Below are 21,452 nucleotides of genomic sequence, written 5' to 3'. Positions count from 1 at the left end.
GAAATTTTCTTGAATTCTTAAAAAAAAAATAATAGTGCTATGTTATGGTGTGATGTGAACTAAATTCATAACATTTAAATTCAACAACTGTGTCAAACATAAAAAAACCAACTGTGCTTAATTTCCATAGGCAGTTTTAAATTTACTATTGCCATCAGTATTATTCCTTTATGCATATGAAAAAGAGTTCCCATATGTCTTAGGGCCCAAAATATTTCCAGAGGGATACATCTGCCATATGATAATGCAAGTCAATGAAAAAGTAGAATTTGATATACAGAAATCATATGATCACAGATTTTAAGTAACAGAGTACCCTAAAGGCCATGGTGTCTGGTTTGTTTGTTTTTTAATAGATGAGGAAACTCGGGCCCAGAAGTGAAATGGAGTGGCAAACATTACACAGGTAACAGAACTGTCATTCAGCTTCTCTGATTCCAAAGCTACTTTTCTTTCTATATTATCATACTGCAAAAATAAATTAGAAATGAATATGACAATTTATTTATATGAGATCCATTTCATTTCATACCCATTTAGGGTCTAGGTGATGATGAGTTCCACAGAGTAAATGTCTGATAGATGCATATCTTGAGCATGGTCATAGTTTTTCACTGATTATTGGTAAAAAGGAAAACTATAGAAAATATACTAAAAAGATACGGCAAAAATTTTATCTGGGATTAAGTAGAATCTGGCAGGGCAGTTAGGTGACACAGTGGATAGAACACTCAGCTTGGAACCAGGAATACTCATTTTCAAGTTCAAATCTGGCGTCAAACACTTACTAGCTGTGTGAACCTGGGTGAGTCACTTAACCATGTTTGCCTCAGTTTCTCATCTGTAAAATGAGCTAGAGAAGGAAATGGCAAATCACTCCAGTATATTTGCCAAGAAAACCCCAAATAGGATCACTAAGAGTTGGACATGACTGAAATGGCTCAACAAATAACCTGATGAGGTAGGCAGAATGTTTTAAGAAATACTTCTTTTATAAAACAAATTGTATATAACATTGCTTTAGTTGTAGGAATAACTCTAAAGTGACTACTCTATTTTCAGTACAGTTAGTTGTACTCTGCAGTTACCTTTTTGTATTAGGTTTTATTTTCAAGAATGTTATAGAACCAGGGGTGGCCAGGTGACTCAGTGAGTAAGAGCACTGGCTCCAGTGTTGGGATGACCTGGGGATCAAATCTGGGCTCAGATACTTAGCCCCACACCCAGAAATAACTAGCTGTGTAACCTTGAGCAAGTTACTTAACCCTGATTGCTTTTTAAAAAAAAAAAAGAATGTTATAGAACCATTGAATAGGAAAGTTTTAAGGGAACTCAGTATTCAAGTCTGACCTCTTATCTTAGCAAGTATCTGTTCTACAACTTGCCTGACAAGTGGTCATCCAGTCAATACCTAAGGACCTCCAGGTATTCTTTGGTAGATGAAGTTTTTTTTTTTTTTTACCAAAAGAATTTTTACCAAATTCTTTGATGCATTCATACTTTGGGATATTTCTTAATTGTCAGAAATCAATTACACAAAGCTCTGGCTAAAGAAAATTTGAAATGATAGGGATACAAAGATTATCCTTTTTTTTTTTTAGCAACTGGGATTAAGTAACTTGCTCAAGGTTACACAGCCAGTTATTTCTGGGTGTGGTGCTAAGTATCTGAGCCCAGATTCAATCCCCAGGTCATCCCAACACTGGAGCTAAGTGATCTTACTTGCTGAGCCACCTGGCCACCCCTAAGCAATTGGGGTTAAGTAACTTGCTTAAAATTACACAGCCAGGTGTTTCTGGGTGGGTGCTAAGGATCTGAGCCCAGATTTGATCCCCAGGTCATCCCGACACTGGGGCTGGTGCTCTTACTCACTGTGCTACCTGGCCACCCCCAAAGATTATCCTTTACCAACTTTTGTAATGTATTTCACACCATGATCATCTAAAGCCATAAGCAAGGAACATTACATTTAAGATGGGATATGGGGAGAATTCATTTGTCCAGATGAGGTTTCCATGCTGCTAAAGGTCTGGCTACCACCAGGGAGGGTATTATTGGAGTTGTGGTCACTGAGGGAGAGGAAGCATGGCTCAGAATGGTGCTACCATCACTCTAGATTTTGATTTCCTAGGGCAAAGCTCAGGTCACTTCATCTTAGAACTAGCTCTGTGGAAATACTAGATCAATAGACAAATCAGAGGCATGGCTAACACAGAGAAATGATCAGATTCTTGTAAAATATGGTTCTGGTGCTTCTATTCTGTCATTAATGCTAGTTTAACTTTAATGTGACAAACACTGTTGAACTCACAAAATTATTTTAATGGACCTGTGATTTAAATGGTACTGGAAATTTCCCATAAGAAAACTTGATCTACCAATGCACATTGGCAATAACTGTTCCAAGTTTTAGAGAGTTTCTTGATGATCTGCACAGGTTAAGCAATTTGCACAGGAAGGACCTTACATCCACTATGACCAGAGGTAGGATTTGAACCCAAGCCTTCTTGACTTCTAGGCCAGCTCTTTTCACTACACTATGCTGTTTTCCTCAACCAATATTATAGAAAATTACTATAAATCTGATCCTTGGCTTCATACTTATATCTTTCAAGAAAAAGATGTCATGCACACATAACTAGAAAGCAGAACTTGACCCATATACAGCATGTACTAAAAAATGTCAGCACAAAAGCCTGGAACCGGCCTGATGCTTAGAGTGATTATGAAGAGATGCATTAAGAAACAAACCACTTTTAATTAAGCAAACCCAGGAAGGGGAGGGAGGAGCACAATGCAGGTTTAAAGATGCTCTAATTGAAAAATAATTTCAAGGGTCTTATCCTTGTAATTATTCCATTTCTCTTAGAACTTTTAAAATCACTTCCTGGAACCTAATAGGTATTGAATACGTTTACATTAAATTAATAATTGGAAATGTGGACATTTACATCTGAAGAAACTAGATGGGGGAGTTCATTATTATTTTGGAACTTTACTTACATTTCAATTTGCCAGAAGATAGAAAGTAACATTGCCTTACATACACGGTAAATCTCAGACCATCATATTATTCACATGCTATTTTTTCCTATTTAGGGCACAAGGTTTTTAAGCATCTTTTTGCTTTTCTTTCCATTTCTTGTGAAAGGCTGTAGGTGGGTGAATTCTTGGTGTTTTCTCCCCTTTCCTTTAATTGCCTCACATACAAATGATCTCATCTACTCCCCCTTTAACTTGTCTTCAAATTCTTCCAAGGAACAGAATTGCAACTCCCTCATTTCCAAACTCCTCCTCCCCCTCCTCTTCCTCCTCACAAAATCAAAGCATAAAAGCCCCCACATGTTTTCTTGAAAACAATAGAAGACTCCAATTTTGTCACAAGGGTGACTGTATGTTTAAAATAGGCCCACTGTGACCCAGAATGACATATGGCACTATCTGATCTTGCGAAATGCAAAAGAAAATACTTGGCCAGGTCTTGAGCCTTTAGCAAACAATTCATTTCAGCTAAACAAGTTCAATATTAATAAACACTATTACTTCATTACTGTTATAACTATTTTACTATTATATGACAAAATGTCAGCAATTTTAAGCTACTTGAAAAATCATTAAAGTGCAAAATTTCAAATGTATTATCAATATTGTCAGTCAAAGTAATACATCCATCTCAAGAACTTATTGCATTTCTAAAGGTCATGGGCTTTTAATCTGGCATCCATAAACTTCTTTAAGAAGTATTTTAATATATGAACTTTTATATAATTGGTTTCCTTGATAATCCTATACACTTTGCTTGATGCATTCAACACCATTATTCTGAAAAAGGCTCCACAAAACCAAAAAGGCCAAGAATGTCTATTGCTCCAATGATCAAATATTCCTATGATTGCCTTGATGTGGGCATTCCTTCTGCTAATGCAAGTTACAACCCATCCATGCTGGTCCATCTTGTGTGATTTTTATATATCCCCTCCCATCTAAGTTTATCCAGCCTACTCAACATGTTTGGGGTCTTCCTTGCTGTCTCATGAAAATAAAGGCAGACTGATTGATTTCACACATCATCCACCAATTATCCTTACTCATACAATACACCTATTTTCTTTAGAGCTCATATGTTGATTTGATGACATCCATTACAGAGTTTCTCCTTTGTAATTTCTTGTTTATAATTGGTTACAGCTTACTCAAATCCATCAGGACCGTCTTCATTGTCCTTTGAATGATATTTAACTCAGATTTTTAGAAGATTATAGCTATGACTTGCAGCTTTACAACATGACTTAGAAATGATGGAAATATTTGAAAGGGGGAAAGTGATCAATTAATAAGCAGTATCAGTTCATAGACAATAAATAGATCATGCCAAACTAACTTTGCTTCCTTTATGAGAAAAGGGAAAAGAAGAAATACAAGAGAGAAAAAAAAGAAGAGACAGAGACAGAAACTGAACAGAGAAAATAAGGAAAAGAGAAAAGAAAAGAGATGGGAGCAATTACATATGGATCGTTTGAAGAAACTAGAGATGGAGAACACTTAGTATTTGAAGGACCATGAGATCTGAAGAAGGGTTAAATCTGTTCTCTCTAGTCATAAAGGGAAGGTGTGAGTGTTTATAGGAGGAGGCAGACCTAGGTTCAGTACAAGGAAAAACTGCTTATGCTGTTGAGTTGTATGGAAGTGGTGGGCTGTGCATCACTAGAAGTCCTCAAATGAAAGTGAGGTCAGCACTTCTTGGGACGTTTTCTCCAAGATTCCTATTCACTTATGGATTAAACAAATAACGTTGAATTTTGAGTCAGGAAGACATGAGTATGAATCCTGCCTAACGTGATCCTGAGAAAGTCACTTAACCTATTTCAGAAGTTTTCCTTATCTGTAAAATGAAGATAATGGCATCTTACTCACAGTTAATATCAAATGAGGTAACATATGTAAGTGTTACTTTGAAAAACAAAAAGTGCTATAAAAATATTAGCTGTCATCATCATCATCATCATTGTCATCATCATCATGCCTGGTGTCACTTCCAACACTGAGATTTTTAAACATTTCTCTGACATAACAATCTAGGTATTTGGGAGTCACTGTAATCTTTGAACTCCTAAATTTTCAAAATATTGTAGGAACATAGAAACACAGACTTGGAGCTGAAAGAGATCTTTAGAAGCCATCAAATTCATTTTACAGATGAGAAAACTGAGACTCAATTAAGACAGATGAATTATTCCAGGTCATATACGTATTAAGCAGCAGAGCTTAGAATGAGTGCTGTTTTTTTTTAAATTTTTAAGGAGGACTCTTTCAGCTAACAATGTTATGAAACACTATAAGAATTAGGGAAAGAAATTATAGAAATATTCCTTTAGATTAAGGCACTATACCTATTTATTAGGCTGTTTTTTACCCAATAAAAGCAGGTATATAAGGAATTAGGATTCATGAGAAGTAAACTTTCATGAGGGAATAAAAAGTCTGGATGAGGAACAGCATAGATTGAATAGTCCTTGAAAGGTATGCATATTGGGAGGGGACCTCTGAAAAGGTGTTATGGGAAGCATTAGTGATAAGTAACCAGGGGAAAAATGATTACGAAGAGGGAATTAGGAGGGCACAAAAAAATGTCTGCATAGTAATAATTATAATAAAATAATAATATCTGGAAAAGGGTAAGAAATTTACTTAGGATCACACAGTAAATACCCTAGGCATGATTCATACTCATGTCTTCCTGACTCAAAGTTCAACATCATATCCACTTAATTCCTAAATGAATAGGAATCTTGGAGAAGAGGCCCCAAGAAATGGTGATCAGGCAGGCTTTCATTTGAGGACTTCTAGTGATAGAGAACCCACCATTTCTACAGAATTCAACAGTTTAGGCAGCTTATTCCACATGGCCCTACCAATATTCCTTAGTGTATTAGACAAACAACTCTCTCAAAAACACTCGTGAGTTCAAGGCTTGCCTCTAACAAATAGCAGCTATAAAATGAGCAAAATAATAGCCTACTTCACAGGACTGCTATGAAAATCAAATAAGCTAATACCTGAAAAGTGTTTGGTAACCCTTAAATGTCAGCTATTTATTATTATTATTATTTTTATAACTATTGTTAGTAGTAGCAGCAGTAGCTGTGTGACCTTTGGAAAGTCATTTAACCTCTGGGTCTCCCTTTACTTAAATGTAAATTAGGGTAATTTATACCTGGTCTGTCTACTTAACAGGATTATTGATAGATCAAATAAGATTATGCATGTGAAAGCACTTTGTAAATTGCAGACTCTTTTGCCAAATTCATGTATTTTAAAAACATGATCTCTCTGGAAACCAATAGACACAATATTCTATTTAAGGTACACTGTTCCATTTCCTCAGACTAATCGACCCATCATTTAGCTTAATTTTTTTGTCCATTTTTTAAAGCACTGAAGGTAGCAATATTTTATGCTGGAAAATGTTATCCACACTGAGTTGAGCTGAAATTGTTTCTGAAATGTTAATAAAGCATTCAATGGAGGCAAAACTCTGAACTAGCAATTCACTGAAACAATGACTATAAAAGAGAATATTAATAATATAGTAAGGTGACATGTCTTACAGACATTTTTTTTTGCAAGCATGACAATATGACAGTGCCTTTATCTCATGTGCCTTCCTAGAACAGCAGAAGTCAATAGAGTCTGTTTAACATTACCACAGCATATCAATCAAATAATGACTGCAATGAAGGAAAAGCTTTTATTAAAGGCTTATGCCATGTGCTTCACATTTTGCTGAGCCCTGGGAAGAAGGACTTGTCTTTTTGGGGACATATTTAATTGATATAGGAAAATGGCCACGATGAAACTTCTCACACATACCAATGCCGACCTGAACCTGCTATAAAATTTATAGTCTTGAGAGAGTTTACTGGGATAATGAGAGGTTAAGGGAATTAACCAAGGTCATTTAACTAGTCTGTGCTCACAAACTCTTGGGAGCCTACATTTTAATGATAGATAGGGTAATATGATGTGTGTGTGTGTGTGTGTGTGTGCACACGCGCGCTTGCACTGTAGCTCAAAGGGAGTTGAGTTTCAGAAGTTACAAAGATAGTGAGTACAACTAAAGGGAGGTCAGCTGAAGACCTTTTCAACACTACAATGGTAGTGTTGATTTGATTATAATTTTCATTGGACAGGATTAGAAGGGGGATGGGAGGTCCTTTGTTAGAATGGGAAATGTCTGGGTGAGGAGAAATATTCCTACTCTAGAGAATGTTGAGTTGAGTGGCTTAGAGCCTTGTCCATAATATCAAAAGGATGTCCACAGAGGGCATCCATCAAATAAAACTTACTGAATCAACTTGCTCCAGAAAAGCAATCCTATTTGAAAGAATTCTTGAGTACCTACTGAGTGATGAGCACTGGGTCAGTTATAAGGTCAGATAAGACACAGATCTTACCATCAATTTGCTGACAGTCAAGCAGAGGGAAAATATGACAAGCAGAAAACCACAACATAATATCATGTTATTAATGTGTTAAAGAAGTGCAAAATGATATGTTATGAGAAGTTAAATCAGATAGATAATCAGCAAGGCAGGGGGTAGTGATGAGAGAAGACTTCCTAGGGAACATGGTATAATATTACCTCTCCCATTCTGAGCCAATTCACACAATTTGCCCTACCTGAAATGGAGAGCCATAACCAGGATGGGTTGACTACAGCCCTTCCCCAAGAATGCTTCCTATAGCAAGCCTGGATTTGAGTTGGTACTTAAAGGAATCCATGGAGGTCAGTAGTAAAGTGGAGGAGGGAGAGCATTCTAGGCATGGGGGAGAGTCAATGAAAACCTAGAGCCAAGAGACAGCGTGTATTGTTGGAAAAAGAACCAGGAGATCTGAATCACTGGAGGAAGAAGTGAAAAGACTGGAAAGAGAGGAGAGGGCTAGATTATGACAGGCTTTGAATGCCAAACAGAAATTAAAGTTTTGCTGAAATGCCTTATTATTTTCCCCCTGTCAGACTGACTGTTCTTTCAAACTCACTCAAAACTCACCTCTGTAATAGGTAAAACATAGCTATTCAGCATGGCACATAGGATAGAACACTGTACAATCAGTGGGCGTGAGTTAAAATTTCACCTCTGGTGTTCACTGCCTGTGCAGCCCATGCCACTTCATCTGCCCAGCCCATAGTTTCTCATCTACAAAGTGAAACTTCAGGAAATGAAATGACTTAATTAAGGCAACATAGGTAGTCAGCATCAGAGATGGGTCTTGCCCTTAGGTCCCCTGTTTCTCTTGTGCTATGCTGAGTAACTAGGCATTATGCACTTGAAAGAGGTGAGTTTTGAGTAGAGTTTAGAAGGAGAACTACCCTTCACAACAAAAAGGTAGTAATGTGATTTAGCAGAATAACAAGTAGAAATTTTCTGGTCTCCAAAACAAATACTTTTAAAGTGAAAAGTTGGACTAGATGACCTATGAAGTCCCTTTCTGCCCCAGATCTATAATCCTCTACTTCCAGTCACTCCAATTATCTTTACCCATCTTTTATACTTCTTCCTAATTTTCCTAATGCTTGATACTTCAATGTGTGTCCTTGTACAAATGGAGATGGATGTGTGTGGCTTTATAAATTTCTTTTGAGTGCATCTCCATCTCTATCCATACTTTCCTTATCTTCTTTTTGGACTACACAATAGAGGTCAGGGTTCCTATCCTTGATAATGTTGGATTGTTTGTATGTTGCTTCACCACAGAAATTGATAAGCAATAAGAGCTTACTGATGGATTTAAAGTGGTGCTGCTGCAATATATGCATAACAAATGAAGTAAAACCAAATTGTACCTAATCTCTGATTATAAAAAAGAGCACATCAAATAGATTTTACTAATTTGATCAACATCTAGTCCATTATAATATTAAGATGCATTATAAGTGTTAAGTGCATTAAATAATAATATATGCTAAATATTATATATCACATTGTATTTCAAAAGATAACCTATTTAATAAGAATATTATATATTATAAGATGTGTTAAGCACACTACAAGGTTAAGATGGGAAGGAGCATATAAATTAAGGAACAAATCTTGTTCTCATATCTTTGATGGAAATATTTCTATGTATAGGCAGGTAGGTGATTGGATCTTAGAGTCCTTGGAATGTGTAATCAAGGAGACTATGGAATATTCTTGAAAAAAAAATTAAGAAAATCAGAGACAACTCAGTTAGACAACATAAAAATGCTAGTATGTCACAGGGCAATGAGCACAGGCACTGAAATTAGAGGAGCTGAGTTCAAATTCCATAGGACAATTACTACCTGGATGACCTCCCAGGCAAATCATTAAACCTTTTTTGGCCCCAATTTCCCCATCTGTAAAATGAAAAAATTGGACTAGATAACATCTGAAGGCCTTTCTCGCTACAAATCTAAGATCCAATAATTTACAAATTCTTCCGTTTTATATAATTTTCCTTTCCCTATTTGATGAAGAAAATCAATAAAAATGCTTTTCCACATAATCTCTCTAGCCCCTTAAACATAAAATTTTTTCCCTTGAAATAACTATCTATTCCAGAGATGTTTAAGACCACATTTACAGCCAGGGGCATAGTGATTTAAGGAACACAAAAATGATTTCCCCATTCCTTTTGTTTTTTAACAATTCTACCATGGAATAGCTTTTGAAAATATATTAATATTGTAGACTTTATGTGTAGGGATAAGGGCTGGGTGTGATTTAATTTGTAGCCCTCATACACACACACACACACACACACAAGCTATGTTCACTTGTTTGTTTTGAACATGAGAAAATCCCAGGATGTGAACTTTCTCTACTGAAACATCTATCAATCTATGACTCAGTAGTAAATCCTAGGTAGTTTCCTGAGGCAGCTTAGGTACATACAGTGCTGGGCCTGGAATCAGAAAGACGTGAATTCAAATTTGGCTTCAGACACTTACTAGTTTTGTATCTTTGGACAAGACACTGAATCTCTGCCTCAGTTTCCTCAACTGTAAAATGGGGTTTATATCTACATATCTCACAGGAGCCTATATCACCAGGCTCCTGTGAGAAACAAATGAGGTAATATTCACAAAACATGTAACCCAGTACTGTATAAATATTTTTTGTTCCTTTCCACCCATCCTCCTCCCCATTCCTATGGTACAGAAGGATAAAAATAATTTGATAATAAGTGTCAAAGATAGAATTTGAAACCAGGTCTTACTCTGAATTTTCTATGCATTCTGTCTCTGTCCATGGTCATCCTCACTCTTGTTCATTAATGCTGACAAATATACACTATGCTTTCATACAAGTTCTCTCCAATATTGTTTGTGTATACACACACACACACACACACACATTTTATACCAATTTCACTTGTACTGATTACAGACATGGATTATTTGATTCAATTTACCAACATTGATATCATAGAAAGGCTATTTGTCCTCTCCAAGAGATCCTTGTTAGAATGCAAATATTGCCTAGGAACTGAAGAATAGGCTCTGAGGATTTCAATAGCCTTCTCCAATTAACATATGCCTACCATAACTTTATTCTATTCGCAAAATGAGACCTTCAAAGGCAGATAAAGGGAGAGCTAATAGAATACCGAGAAGAGTCTGGAAGAGAATGGGGAAAGAGAATATCGCCTAAGGAAAAGAAGCCAAAATGGGATAACTCACTAAGAGTTGTGATAAGCCCTGACAATTTATGTGGTAGAGGGTTACAGCATAAAAGTTTTAGAGTTGATGGGGCAGCTAGGTGGCTCAGTGATTAGAGCACCAGCCCTGGAGTCAGGAGGAGCTGAGTTCAAATACAGCCTCAGACAATTAACACAAAACTAGCTGTGTGACCTTGGGCAAGTCACTTAACCACAATTGCCCTACCTTCCCCCTCCAAAAAAAAAAGAAAAAACTTCTAGAGTTGAGTTCTAGTTGCCTACCAGGGAAATGATTCATCATCCTGAATAGGGAATTCTACTCATGCTAATGTAAGAGCCAATAAAGCAGTGTGTATTAATATTTATTAAGTTGGCACAATGAGCCTCAAGTATGTTTTTGAAAGAATAGCTTATGCCCAGGGTGCTACAGATTGTTCGTCCTGCTTTACTGAGCAGACTCATCCAAGTGATTCCTTCGGAAGAGTGTTTGCATTTCCAATGTATCTTTCACACTTCATGGAGACACCAGAGCAGTGAGTGCCATCATAACATCTTCCTGCTCCTTTTTCTTTTGTGTCAAAGATGCTCAAGTCCCAAATCTAACACTAGGAAGGAAAGTAATTTTTAAATGTAAACAAACAGTATCTTAAAAACCACTTCACAAATCTCCTTTTCATATTCTCTCCTCTGCATTGGTCAGAAAGCATACAATTTTTATTTCTTTAGGGAACTTACATTTTAAGATCAGGGAAAAAAAATAAGACACTAGAGGAGGAGGATCTAAGTCAGGGGTGAGGAACCTGTGGCCTCCAGGCCAGGCCACATGTGGCCCTCTAGGTCCTCAAATGCAGCCCTTTGACTGAATCCAAACTTCACAATATGTCCTGGAGGCCACAATTTCTCCACTCCTGATCTAGGTAGTAAAAGCTCCAGAAATTAAATCATAAAATTATAGAAAAAGGAATTAGGGATATTTAGCATAGAGAGAGAAGAATAATGAGAGATATCATCAAAACTAGGACTAATAAGTCAAAGGAAGAGAAAGGAAAATGTTGGCTTAATATAAAAACTAGGATCCAAGCCTGTCCAATAGTAAAACTATTTCATGGGGAGCAGCTAGGTGGAGCAGTGAGTAAAGCTCTGGCCCTGGAATTGGGAGGACCTGAGTTCGGTTCCAGCCTCAGACACTTAACACCCACACAAAAAACTAGCCAAGTAACCTTGGGCAAGTTATATAACCCCAATAGCCCTCCAAAAGAAAAACAAAAACAAAACAAACAAAAAAAAACTATTTCATGAGCTATCAGGTCCCTTGCTACTGAAAATGTTAAAGCATTACCCAGATGATTATCTCCTTAGGGTACCATAGGAGGGATGCTTACACCAAAAAACTATACTAGATACTCCTTCCAACTTTCATTCACTTATTTTAATCACTCTAGCTCATTATGGTGACATATTTACAACTACATTTTCATAGAAGTTCTTTCTAAGTGTTTGTTCCTTGAAAGAAACAAGGTCTGAGAAGAATTCCTGAGGAGAGGTGTGTCAGGAGAACCAAATTCCAATTAACTTTGTCCCAAATTGCTGCATCACAATGGGCAAATCATAATACTAGTAAACAGAGATGAGAATCTCCAAGATGGTTCCAGTGAGTGGTGGTAGACCAGGTCAGAGATGCTTAACTAATTTCTTCTTACTCCTATCTTGGAGTGTCAATATAAATCAAAAACAAAAATTAAAAAGGGAGGAAAGGAGATTTAAGCATACATAATTTTATTTTCCTGGAATGGAACAAAGGCCAAGGAACAAGAGACCTATATATAACATTCCTTTCAAAAGTTCCTAAGTCCTCTGTCTTCCCTCACTCTCATGGTAATTTTGTGGTGTTTTGTAACAGTTCCACAGAGAGATGTATATAAAATGAAATTATGTACTCATAAGTTAAATAGACATAAAATATCATTTAATGTGACCTTCGGAAAATTCACCCTTATCCAATAGGAATATGGAAAGAAGGATTCCTTCCCACTTAACTTCTTGTTTTCTTTCTTTTCTTAGAACCCCCATACCAGTCCATATCTCTTAAATGGCTCCTCCCAATTGAGGAAAGGAAAGACAGGCCTTAGGGAGAGAAGTATCATTGTTGTTAGTATTGTTCAGTCATTTCAGTAACCCCTGAATCTTCATGACCCCATTTAGGGTTTTCTTGGCAAAGATACTGGACGGGTTTGCCATTTCCTTCTCCAGCTCATTTTATAGATGAGGAAACTGAGGCAAACAGGTTAAGTGACTTTCCCAGTGTCACACAACTAGTAATTATCTAAGGCTGAATTTGAACTCGGGTCTTTTTGACTCCAGGTCCCACCTCTACCCACTGCATCACCTACGTGCCCCAACAACAACAGCAACACCTCTGAAAACAATGACTTTCTGAAAAAGCATCTTTATTCAATAAGATTCTGGAAAGGAAGAAGACTCCCTCCCATTTATTTCTTTTTTCTTATCTTTTCTTAGAAGCCCCATACCATCCCATATCTCTTGTATGGATTCCTCCAACTGGGGAAAGACAGGTCTTAGAGAGAGAGAGAGGTAAGACAATACCCACTACCCTTATGTTTTGAGAAGAAAGAGGTATGGCAACAGAGACACTTAGGCATTTCTGAGAGGCAAGGTACTTCATTTCTGCTTTCTCATGCTTCTACAAATATTTAAAAATCACAGAATGCTTTATTCTTGTATTAGGAATGAAAAGGATATAAAAACATACTTTAAAAAAAAGAATGAAAGGATGCTTTCAAAAACAAGGAGAAAAATTATTTTTTCTTGGTTTCTGGTCTCAATCTCACTTTCCAATTCTACTCTTCATTTTATTAATAATATCATATCTAGAAATAGGACATGTGCTTAATTGATCTAAGAACTTTTATCCTCAAAAACACATTTTCTAAGAAAGAACCTCTCCTGGCTTTTAGGCAACCCCAGGTCACAGAGGGAAAGTTTACGTTATAGAATGAGGTCTGTGATCCTGGCAATACTCTCCCGAAGCCCTTTTCCATCTCCAAAACAGTCAAATGTAAACACTAATACTGCTTAACTGACAGATTATAGGGATGTCAGCCACACTGTCACTTTCATTCATGTTCCTTTTTCAATCCTATTTTCTCTGAACAGCAATTACCAAGCACAAAAGACAGCTTTGAAATGGAACTGAGAGCTCAGACCACTTCCAGCTGAGATACTGTTGTGTCCCTGTTGTCTATAAACAGGTGTAGGGAGCATGCCAGATGATATCTGAGCTGCCCACCAACTCTTATTGTCTATGTTTTGTTCTCTTCCACAGAGAGAGCACTATGGGAATGTTATCTGGAATAGCGATACCAAGTAAACAGCCTAGAATTGGCTATTTATTTACATACCTTATCCCAAGCCTTTTACATATAAGGAACTCTGTCTTAAACATATCTGAACCCCCTCAGAAACCAGTACCATTAAATGCCTTGCACATAGTAGGTGCTTAATAAAACTTAGCTGAATGAATGATTCATGTATGTGTGCATGAACTCATAAATGAATGAATGCATGCATAAATGAATGAGTGCAGGTCTAGATGACAAAGCAATCTAAGACTCTCTCAAGTATGTCATATCCTCTGATAGTACATTTCCTTTTTCAAAATTACATTTAATATTAATCCCCTTTCTTGACTTCTTCTCAAGTTAGATCCTCTGCTCTGAAGCATGCTTTGTCTTTATCAGTTTTTAAGAAATATTTCTTAAAACTATGTGTTGCTTTTGTTAAATCATGTCTCAGTTGTGTCTGACTCTTCTTGACCCCATTTGAAGTTCTCTTGGCAGAGATACTGGAGTGGTTTACCATGTCTTCCTCCAGATCATTTTATAAATAAGGAAATAAACAAAAAGAATAAGTGACTTGTTCAGGATCACACAGCTAGTATCTGAGGCCAGATTTGAACTCAGCAAGATGAGTCTTTCTTATTCCAGGCCTGTACCTCTATCCACTGTGCCACTTAGCTGCACAGAAATTACCTACAACTATTTTAAAGGTAGGGAAGAGGAGAGGGGAATAACATTCCTATCAACAAGGAAATCTACTATAATGGGCTTTGAATGAAATGGAATGAAATTCAATTCAAATGAAAGTAGTAATGTTGCTTCTTATTAAATTGATTTTTAAAAATATCATAGGGAAAGTTATGACAAAATCAGATTTATCAGGAGAAGTATCAAATGGATATTTGGTTAAACTTCTGGGTCACTCTTCAAAGACCTGTTTAGATTGTAACCTAAGTACAATTTTGGTATTCCTCTCCTTCCTCCAGAGACCTTGTTGATGTGATAGAAACTGGTATATCATGAACTAGCATAACTGTCTTTACAATTGGCTACCCAAGGATCTTAACAATGAATACAGATTGCCACAAAATAAGCAGCTGTGGTAACCTGTGTCCCACCCTGAATTCAGGCTCAGAAAACTGCTTGTGCCATAAAGATCACTTCATTGACTCTACAATTCTGACCTCCAGTTCAAGAAAATGTCTCCAAGCATACTCGTTTATTTTACTCAAACATTCTTTTCTATTTTTTGCAAACATTCTAGAGGCAGCTAGGTGGCCCAGTGGATAGATGCTGGGCCTGGAGTCAGAAAGGCCTAAGTTCAAATCTGGCCTTAGACACTTACTAGTTGTATAACCCTGGGCAATTCACTTAACCTCTGTTTGCCTCAATTTCCTTATAGGTAAAATGGGATGATAATACCACCTACCTCCCAAGGTTGTTGTGAGAATCCAATGAGATCATAAATTATAAAGCACTTAGCACCATTCCTGGCACAGAGTAAGTGCTATATAAATATTAGCTACTATTATTTTCTTTTTCATTGTATTTGCCAAAATGGTCCTTAATAAAACAGATGGCCATTTGGCATAGGTACACTAAGTAGCAATATGGTGTGGGGGAAGGAGATTACTAGATTCCAGTAGAGCTTAGATTGAGCCCCAACTCTGCCAAGTGACATTGAACAAGTCATCTGAACTCTATGGGCATCAAGCTTCTCATCTGTAAGATGGGGATTACCTACCTCAATGGGTTTTTGTTTGGAAAGTGCTTTTGAATCCCAACACACTATTTATATGAGAGATTTTATTTCAGTTCTAGCTGTTGGGCTGGACATGTGATTTCATTAGTGTAAAGTTCTCCTAGGATGGAATTTCTACTGATGCAGATCATACAATGAAAAGACAGGGTTGTCTGAGGGTGCTGCAGGGTTCAGTGACTTGCCTAAGTGTCACAAAAATACGATGTGTCAGAGGAAGGATTTTAAATTCAAGTCTAACTCTAAGGCAGGTCATCTATTTGCCACATGACATTGCTTCTCATTGATATTTTTACTGTAGTAGCTTTTGTTTTTGTTATCATTCTTACATTATTATTGCTGTTCCTACTGTATTATATGATAATAGCTGACCTTAGGTGAAGAGATATATGTTTTTATCCTAAAGTATACATTAGGTGGAAACTATGGTCTATCCAGCTTGTTATACTCTTTCCAACTGTGGAAGCAAGGGATATTTTATTGGAGACACTGTTTGACTTAAAAGATAAATCTCAAGAGGATTTGAAAGAGGCTGAGTAGGGTAGTAGAAAGTATCCTGGACTCAGTTAGAAAAGATTGGGTTCAAATCCTGCCTCAGACACTTACTAGCTGGGTAACCCACTGATTAGTGACTAAACCTCAAGTTTCTTATCTGTAAAATGAAGGGGTTGGACCTGATGGCATCTGAAGGCCATCCAAATCTATAATCCTAGAATCTCCAAACCTTCTGAATCTCTTGCTACTCTCCCTGTGAACTGTCCATTACATATAAACTACAGTAATATTTTCCCGAACAGGCATTTGCACCTGTGAACCTTTTTTCTTCCTGAAGAGAACACACTCTTTATTCGTCCTTGTTAATTTGAACTCTATCTTCCCTTCAAGACCTAGCTCATGCCCTGGACCTTACCCCAGAAAATGATTGCCCACTCCTCTGAAGTCCAATAGCATTTATTTTCTCTATCACTTATTTTGCAATCATGAAATAATCTCTGTTGTTTTTATCTTTTAAAAAATGGATGCTCTATGTTATCAACTAAATAACATAACTCTTATGAGAGGGACTCAATAAATCAAAGAATCTTGGAAAAGGAAGATGTCTGTTGTCATGTGGAACCATCTGCTTCTATGAAGAACTCTACTATCCCAAGCAATCCAGCTGAAATGACTTCAGAGGACACATGAGGGCAGGACCAGGCACATATGGCAGGATATAAAAATGCACAGACACCCACAAGCAAAATTCATGTGACAAAAATAAATTTTTGGGTAACAAAATACAAATATTTGTTTCATAACAAATAATTATATTCTTAACCTTGGCTCTAATGAATCATCTTCTGAGATGAAATTGTGATTCCTGGTTTTTGAGCCCATTTCTACTTTAGATACAACATTGCACCTCTACCCTTTTAAACCCACGATTTGTTAATTCCATTCATAAGAGCATTGATTTAGAATTGCAAGGGTCCTTAGATATCATCTTGGACAACTCTTTCATTTTACTGGTGAAGAAACAGTGCAGGTAGGAACTTGAACCCAGGTCCTCTTAACTTCATTGGACTGAAATTCTCATCCCTACCTATATAGGTCTACATAGGATAGAGAGCCTAGTGTGGAGTTAGGAAATCTTATCTTCCTGAGTTCAAATATGGCCTCAGACATTTACTAGGTGTGTGACCATGTGCTAGTCACTTAGCCCTGTTTGCCTTGGTTTCCTCATTTGTAAAATGAGATGAAGAAGGAAATGTCAAAACTATTCCAGTATCTTTGCCAAGATCCAAATGGTCGACATAACTGAAATGACTGAACAACAATGTCTCCAACTAATATACCCATGGTGTGCTGGTTTAAGAAGTTTGAGATCCCAATGACCATGCTTGCTATGAGAAACCCTATTGTGAAGCAAGCCACAGGAATGTGGTGCTTCTGTAATAAATCTGATCTATCCATCTCCAACAGCTCTCACCCCATTTCTTCTTAACACTCTAGGTTTTTGTGATACCATTTGCTCTTGGCTTTCCCACTATCTATTTGAATGCTTCCTCTCCTTTTCACTAGAGTTCTCTCATGAATCATCCGAGCTCAGATTCATTGCTGAGAGGACAAATATTAGACAAGTGTCAACACAAAAAAAGTTAGCTTTGCTTTTGTTGCTGAAACTCTGAGAAGGCTGCCTTGAAGAGGCTATCTCAATTTCCTTTCCTCTTACTCTCTTTTAAGACTTTACAGACTGGACTCTGACTTAACTGAACTGCTTTCTCCAAAGTTACTAAGGTCCTCTTAACTGCCAAACCGATTGACCTTTTTTTAATCCCAGGGCTTTTCGACTTCTTTGTAGCCTTTGTCACTGTTGATCAGTCTTTTCTTCTTGATATTTTCTTCTCTCTAGGTTTTACTCTCTCCTAGTTCTCCTCTGATTCGACTGCTATTCACTACCTTCAATTGATCACACCCATGGTGTCCCCCGGGGCTTTTGTCCTGGGGCTTCTTCTTTCTCTATATTATTTCACTTGGGTATCTCATCGTCTCGCATGGATTCAATAATCATCTCAACACTGATAGTTCCCAAAGTACTTACTCAGCTTTAACCTCTCTTCTGACCTCCAATCTCAAATGTCCAATTGCCTATCAGACATCTCAAACTAGATGTCTCATAGACATCTTAAACTCAACATGTCCAAAACTGAACTTATTATCTCACTCTCCAAATCATCCATTTTTCTTAATTTTCCTGTTATTGTTGAGAACACCAGCACCCTATCAGCCACCCAGACTGCCCATTTAGATATCTAGATATCATTCTTCACCTCTCTCCATATATGGGGGTTCCATTGTCATTGGGGAGATTAAATTCCCATAGCTATTGTTGCAGGTCTGTTTCCCTTCGTAACTATTTGTTACTCTTTTAAGTTTCAACTATAAGCATCCTTGGGAAGAATTGGCTTAACTTAGTTTCACAAGAAAATTTCTTAAGTCTAGTTTTTTTTTCCTTTTCTGCTTTTTGTTGTTTAGTGAGATGAACCTGTGTATAGAGTGTATATGGAAAAGTAAGTGGAAAATGTACATGCATACATACACAAATATGTGTATGTATGTATGTATGTATGTATGTGTATCCATACATGTAGTCGTTCATTAGTTTTAGTTGTGCCTGAATCTTTATGACCTCATTTGGGGTTTTCTTGGCAAAGATAATGTAACAGTTTTCAATTTCCTTATTCAGCTCATTTTTACAGATGAGGAAACTGAGGCAAACAATTTAAGAGACTTGCACAGCATTACAAAGCTGGTGTCTAAGGCTGGATTTGAAATCAGGTCCTTCTTACTTCAGGCCCACTGCCTATCTACCGCAACATCTCACTGCAACTACATACATACACACATACATATACACACATATACACATGTGTACACATACAAATAAAAATCATTCTTTTCCCTCACACATACCTTTGACCTCTCTGTGTCCTCTTTCACATATTAACTCTTTACATACATATATGTATATATGCATATATACACATACATGCAATTAAGATTTTTGTCATTATTCTTTTTTATTCTTATCATTTCCTGTAAGACGTATAGGGGATATATTATTATATCTATTTAAAAGATGAAGAAACTCGAGCAGAGAAGGGCAGTGACTTGCCAAGGAATGAGCCACTACAGACCAGTGACAAATCTAGAACTGAGACTCTCAGTTCAGGCTTTGTATCACCTGCATTCCCTTTTATTCTTGAGTTTCAAATATGCATTTAAACATGGAAATATCCCCATCACCATTTTGAGTTCATTCCCCTAGCCTTTTAAAGAACTGCACAACTCATTAAACCAATATAAAATATGACCCGTTTACAAACAGTGGACATTAAGATAATGCACAAAGTGTTTTGATATTTCATGAGCAGTGTATTATCCAGTCTACATGAAAGAACAAAAGAGAAGCAAACGCACTATTTATATGTGACCTTCACCGTCGTTCTCTAAGGACACCAGCCATTTATTAGATGCTGTAAACACATTTTTTCTCCTCCACTGACTTTACCGCACCCTACCATTCTGATTGGAGTATTTCTTAGAACTACTATATACAATTAATCTTTTTTTTTAAGCAATTGGGGTTAAGTAACTTGCTCAAGGTCACATGGCCAGTTATTTCTGGGTGGGTGCTGAGTGTCTGAGCCCGGGATTCGATCTCCAGGTCGTCCCAACACTGGAGCCGGTGCTCTTACTCGCTGAGCCACCTGGTCGCCCCAATTAAATCATTTTTATACAGTGGATCAGATTTTAATTTCTTCTGTGTTCTCCTAAATAAACTGGACAAATAGCATTGATTTTTAAAGAGGTTTTGTTTCCTCTTTAAGTTGGCACTCTGAATGGCAGATTTTTCAAGAGTACAATACTATTCCTTTAGCTGAAAATATATTCATATGTATTCATTGCCATTAACTTAGCTTCTGCGTGGTCATGCAGAGAGAATTTTAATCAGGTAAAAAGGTTGTGGAATGTATATGGCTGAGATTATGACAGGTGCTGGCAATATCTCTGATTTCATCTTTCCTCTGACATTTCCCTGTGTTTTCCACAAAGGAATCTGCTAATTCACTGAACCCCTGTGTTGGACATTCTATGTAAACCGAAATGGAACAGGTAACAAACAGATGGGTCAAAGAAAGCATGATTCGTGAGTGCATATCAGCATTTAAACAGAGCATCATGGAAATAATTTTGCTAGTGTTTTAGATTTAAAAAGGTCCTTTTGTTTTGCTTACAGAAGCAATTGAGCACCTCATCAAAAAGTAAAAAAAACAACAACACACCAACATCTTTCATAGTGTGGCATTGTGGTGGTTCAGCAGCTAGACAAAAGTTAACTAAGGCAAAGAGAGCACTGCATGAATTCTCTAAAGTATACAATTTGAAATAATCTGTTAGAAAAGGCCACCACAGGTACTCATGAAGCACTAGAAGTGCTGGCCATGGCAGGATTGTAGCTGCCAGGTGAAACTCTGTGGAAATTGTTCCTTTGTCCTCAATCTGGGAAGCTCAGGCAAGAATTTATGCTGATACAATTCCATGGGAATAATTTGGCAACTGATAATGGATTGTAGATGCCACATACCTCTCTACTTCCTCACAGGGCTATTGGGTTAAAAGGACATAAAGGAGGTTGGAGGAGAAAAAGTGTAAATCATGCAAATGCAAGATATTCAAATATCTTTTTCACTGCCAGATCTAGTGAAGTGACAGCACATGGCTGAACAGTTGATTTTGGGGTCACTTTGTTTTTAGAATGCCTACTTAATAGAACTGCAGCCCAAATCCTTTATAACTACTTTTCATATTATGGTTGACCTTTCTGCTATAAAACCTGGATGCTGTCACAGAGCCATCACTATGGTTTTGGTGCTCAGGAGAGGTGGAAAATTGTCCTTCAAACCAGTTTTTTAGGACAAAAGAAGATGGTGATGTTGAGACTCTGAGACACGAGAGAAAGAGAACCTGGGACAGAAGCCTCTGTAGCCTCTCTCTGAGAAAGAGAGAGAACGAAAGAGTGAGAGAGAGAGAGACAGACAGAGAGACAGAGAGAGACAGAGATAATGTGTGTGTGTGTGTGTGTGTGTGTGTGTGTGTGTGTGTGTGTGTGT

At 37.2% G+C, this 21,452-nt stretch overlaps 1 protein-coding gene across 1 annotated transcript in view; it reads right to left on the bottom strand.

Moving 5' to 3' along the window:
* LOC138169643 (protein unc-13 homolog C) overlaps positions 1-21,452 on the bottom strand; it is a 487,553-nt gene that overhangs the window by 465,144 nt on the left and 957 nt on the right. The window lies entirely within an intron of this gene.

The sequence above is a fragment of the Petaurus breviceps genome, unplaced genomic scaffold (genome assembly GCF_028583685.1).
Source record: "Petaurus breviceps papuanus isolate PSGF00001 unplaced genomic scaffold, PetGlider_PUasm1.0 37, whole genome shotgun sequence".
Taxonomy (NCBI): Eukaryota; Metazoa; Chordata; class Mammalia; order Diprotodontia; family Petauridae; genus Petaurus; species Petaurus breviceps.
Note: the sequence above shows the minus strand (reverse complement) of the source record. Positions and strands in the feature narration are given on the sequence as shown.